Here is a 5154-nt window from a genome sequence, read left to right on the forward strand (position 1 = left end):
CGCCGGCGCAGGTAGCAGGAAGCTCTCCACACACTCACCGGACCTGGGCTAGGACTGGGTCTGGGGGTTCCCGGAAGTCGGCAGAAATTCCTACTTGGCGGGAGGGGGGGGAGGTAAGGCAGAGTGGTGTGGGGCGGCCCAAGGGGCTGGGAGAGGGTCCGGCCCATGCTGCGCCTGGGCTGGGACTGGTCCCGCCGGCACAGGGTAGCAGGCTAATTAGGTGCTTTAGACCACTGAACCATCTCTCCAGCCCCGGGATGGTTTAATACATGCAAATCCATAAATATAATACAGCAAATCAGCAAAAGAGAAGAGAAAAATTACATCATCTCAATTGATGCAGAAAAAGATTTTGACGAAATCCAACACTCATTAATGATAAAAGCCCTACAGAAAATCAAAATGTATAGTCTTTATATCAACCTGATAAAAGTCATCTATGACAAACCAATATCGAACAAAATACTAAATGGGCAAAAGTTGAAAGCCTTCACATTAAAATTAGGAAGAAGACAAACATGACCACTATCACTACTTCTGTTCAACATAGTTCTGGAAACATTAGCCAGAGTAATTAGATATGAGAGAGAAAAAATGATTAGAAAGTAAGAAATGAGATTATCATTATTTACAGATGACAGGATACTCTACATAGAAGACCCCAAAAACTCCACCAAGAGACTTGTATATTTAATAACCAAATTCAGTAGTGTGGCAGGATACAAAGTCTGCACACAGGACCAGCAGCTAGTGGGGTTGTCCACTTGGACGGGGCTCAGCTGGAAGGAGCTGAACACAGCAACCAAACCCAAGCGAGGTCCATCCCATTGAATTTGAGTTCAGTACGTCTAGATCCAGTGAGCTGAGAATGAACTGCTGGGCCCAGCTGAGCCCAGACCAAGGCCTAGACCTACAGGAGCATCCTCACTGCACAGAGATGGCAGCAGATAACTGAGGTGAACTGTCTTCCTGGAAGACTCCAGGTGCATGAAGGGGAGGTGCCCAGACAGAACTCAGGGAACTAATTCAAATACAAATTCCCAATTTAAGATCTGCTTTGTTATACAGCTATAATATTTGCTCCTATGGTCTAAAGTCCAAACCCATTAGTTATAAAAGTTAGTCAATTTCTAAGTTTCACTAGCTGTTATTAGTATTGCTAATTGTACTACTGTAAATAGAAAACCATATCTGCCTGAACCACATGTTCACCCTTGGATAATAATATCAGGAGGTGCTTGGGTAATAACCTCACCAAAGCCCTACACCGAAGGATGGAGGACAGCACCAAACAGAAATCAATAAATCAATTTCAATCAGTAGAGAAGGCAAAATCTTGGGACACACACAAAACAAGAATCTCTAACACAGGAGAGATATCTAAAAGACTGACTCTTCACAAAGAGGCTCTGACTGCAGTGACATAGCCAGCAGCTATCAAACTTTCACAAAAAGGTTTCACAGAAGTCAAAATGAAGAGTTCTCTCTGAAATAAAAAATGAGAAAAAAGAAGGAGCAAAATGCAATCTCAGACACTGAGCTCACCCAGAACAAACCCAGGAGGCATCAGTATAGAAGAAATTGGAAGACACACACCTGAAATCTCTGAAATAATAGCAACTAAAGCAGAGAAACAACTGCAGAATGATATAGAAGGAGTCAGTTCAGAAATAATCTCCCAGGTTAAAAAAGATGATAACTATAATAAAAATTATTAAATGTTTCTAAAGATGACACTGATTAAAAAAATAGAGAACACAAAATGATGAAAAATTTGAGTTAGCAATGTAGGAAAGAAATACAATGCATGAAGTAGATTCAAAGAGATATACAAGAAATTAAAAACAGCTTCTTTTGCTTCAGTCCACCATCAAATGCGTGCTCTTGCCTCCTACCCGCACCATGTCTTCTCACAAGACTTTCAGAATCAAACGATTCCTGGCCAAGAAACAAAAGTAGAATCGCCCCGTTCCTCAGTGGATTCATATGAAGACAGGTAATAAAATCAGGTACAACTCCAAGAGGAGACACTGGAGGAGGATCAAGCTAGGACTGTAAGGAGTTGCACATGAGCTGTGACCCATTTACCCTCTGAAAGGTCACAAGACAATGTCATCTTTTAATCATGGTCAAGACAATACTGAATAAAGTTTTAAAAATAACCATTGCCCAGACAGTGGAATATACTTAAGCAGGAATCTTATTTCTTTTTTCTGTGATCAGTACTATTAAGTCAATAAATTTTTGAAACCTTAAAAAAAGAAGAAATTAAAAAGTTGACAAAACCATTTGAATGAAAGTGAAGATAAACTCCCAGACATTGAAGACACCATTGCAGCTAGTGAAAAGGTAAGGAAAGATCTCTTAAAAACAACGAGGATCTAGGAAATAATAATTCAACAGCTGCAAGATGATGCAAAGATGAACGACATAAGACTAATAGGCATCAATGAGAAAAAAGAAGGCAACACAAACCACATAAAAAGAATATGGGCAGAATTCATAGCAGAAAATTTCCCAAATATGGGGAAACAATCAGACACTCGGGTAACCAAGGCACATAAAACTCCAAATAATATCAACCCAATTAAAACTACACATACAATAATCAAGATCTCAGAAATACAGCAAAAGAATCATATACTGAAAGCCACTATAGAAAAGAAGCAGCTCATATTCAAAGGAAAACTCATCAGAATTATGGCCAACTTCTCTTCTCAAACCATGAAGGCAAGAAGAGCATGGAGCAGAGTACTCCAAGTCCTCTATGAAAACAAATTCCAGCCCAGACTATTATGCTCTGCAAAACTCTCTTTCAAGTTTGATGGAGAAGTAAAATACTTCCATGACAAAGAACAGCTAAAGAATTTCATGATGACAAAGCCAACCCTACACAGGCTCCTGAAAGATGTTCTAGAGAGGGACCAAAATTATCAGAACTCCATGAATGAGATCAGAAGGAACCCACTAAATAGGGCAAACAATTAAAAACAGGACAAAAAGGAGTAAACAGCAGGAAAATAACATGTCAATCGTAAGTCAACACATCTCAATTATGACCATCAATGTAAATGGACTCAATTCACCAATTAAGAGAAATAGACTGGCACAGTGGATTAGGAAACAAAATCCAACAATATGCTGTATACAAGAAACACATTTAACTCCTAAAGACATTCATACGCTGAAAGTCAAAGGTTAGAAAACAATACTACATGCCCCAGCACCTCAGAAAAAAGCAGGGGTAGCAATCCTATTCTCAGACAGTCTCAAATTCAAACCAAGAATGATCAAATGAAATAAAGAAGGCCACTATATACTGGTTAGGGGAAAAATACAAGAGGAAGAGGTAACACTCATAAACATGTATGCACCAAACACGGGAGCATACAACTATTTAAGACAAATCTTAATGGACATGAAAAATCTAATATCCAATACCACAATCTTAATAGGAGACCTTAACACTCCTTAATCCCAAAAAGTTAGGTTTACCAGACAAAAAATTAGCAAAGAAGTAGCAGAACTGAACCAGAGCTTGGAACAAATGAGCTTGGTGGACATATGCAGAGTGTTCCATCCAACCACAGCTGAATACACATTTTTCTCAGCTGCACACGGGTCATTTTCTAAAACAGACCACATACTAGTCCATAGGTTATGCTTAAGTATATGCAAGAAAACAGAAATTATCCCGTGCATATTATCTGACCACAGTGTAATGAAACTGGAAATAAATGGCAAAAGAAACCAGAAACCTCCCGCAAAATACATGGAAATTAAATAACACCCTACTCAGCAATCAATGAGTCACAGATGAAATTAAACAAGAAATTCAACAATATGTACAATTCAATGAAAATTCAAGCACAACTTATCGGAATTTATGGTATGCGATGAAAGCAGTTCTCAGAGGGAAATGTATAGCTATGAACTCACAAATTAGGAAAACAGAATGAACAGAAATAAACACCCTAATGCTGCACCTCCATCATCTAGAAAAGAAAGAGCAAACCAAACCCAATTGCAAAGGCAATCCTGGGCAACAAAGACAAGGCAGGAAGAATTGCAATTCCTGACTTAAAATTACACTACAAAGCTACTGTGATAAAATAAGCATGGTATTGGCAACAAAATAGACCTGGCGATCAATGGAATAGATTAGAAAATGCAGAGGCCTCTATGAACATACTAGCAACCTGATCTTTGACAAAAGGGCCAAACACACTTACTGGAAGAAAAATAGCCTCTTTTACAAATGGTGCTGGAAAAACTGGCTCTCTACATGCTGAAAACTAAAACTTGACCTAGGTCTATCACTGTGCACTAAGCTAAAGTCAAAATGGATTAAAGATCTAAACATTAAAACAGAAACACTAAATCTCCTGGAAGAGAAAGGAAGGACTCTTGAAGACATAGGTGTAGGCAATGAGTTCATGAACAAAAATCAAATTGCACAGGTAATACTCAAAAGAATTAACAACTGGAACCACCTCTTATTGAGAAGTTTTTGCACATCAAAAGAAATTACCAAAAAAGTGAAAAGACAACCCACAAATTTGGAAAAAATCGTAACTTTTTCTGAGCCCTCAGAAAAAGGTCTGCTCTGTAGAATGCATAAAGAACTAAAAAACATTAGGGCCCCTAAATTGAAAGACCCAATCCAGAAATGGCATCTGAGATGAACACACACTTCTCAGAGGACAAAATTAAAGAAGCGAATAAGTATGTGAAAAAATGCTCCACATCACTAGCCACCTGTGAAATGCAAATTAAAACAACACTGCAATATGATCTCACCCCAGAATGAATGGTTATCATAAAGAAATAAACCAACAACAAATGTTGGAGAGGCTGTGGGGAAAAGGGAACCCTTCTCCACCGCTGGTGGGAATGTAGACTGGTGTAACCATTATGGAAATCAGTGTGGAGACTCCTTAAAAAACTAGGACTGGAAATCCCATTCAAGCCAGCTATTACCCTACTGGGAATTTTCCTGGAGGAACTGAAAACATGATTTTTGTGTACCTATGTTTATAGCAGCACAATTTTTTTTTTTAACTAGGAGAATTACTTTATTTCATTATAATATCCATCTCCGACAGCTTGAAATAAAAATTTCCAAGGTCTTAGTTGAACTGTATGTTGTTTTCT

The 5154-nt window shown here is 38.5% G+C and overlaps 1 protein-coding gene and 1 pseudogene across 1 annotated transcript in view; one reads left to right on the forward strand and one right to left on the reverse strand.

Moving 5' to 3' along the window:
* Nucleotides 1–5154, reverse strand: part of Efcab5 (EF-hand calcium binding domain 5) — a 242731-nt gene that overhangs the window by 113386 nt on the left and 124191 nt on the right. The window lies entirely within an intron of this gene.
* LOC101590214 lies at nt 1903–2058 on the forward strand (annotated as a pseudogene).

The sequence above is a fragment of the Octodon degus genome, unplaced genomic scaffold (genome assembly GCF_000260255.1).
Source record: "Octodon degus isolate 3935 unplaced genomic scaffold, OctDeg1.0 scaffold00072, whole genome shotgun sequence".
In the NCBI taxonomy this organism is placed as follows: domain Eukaryota; kingdom Metazoa; phylum Chordata; class Mammalia; order Rodentia; family Octodontidae; genus Octodon; species Octodon degus.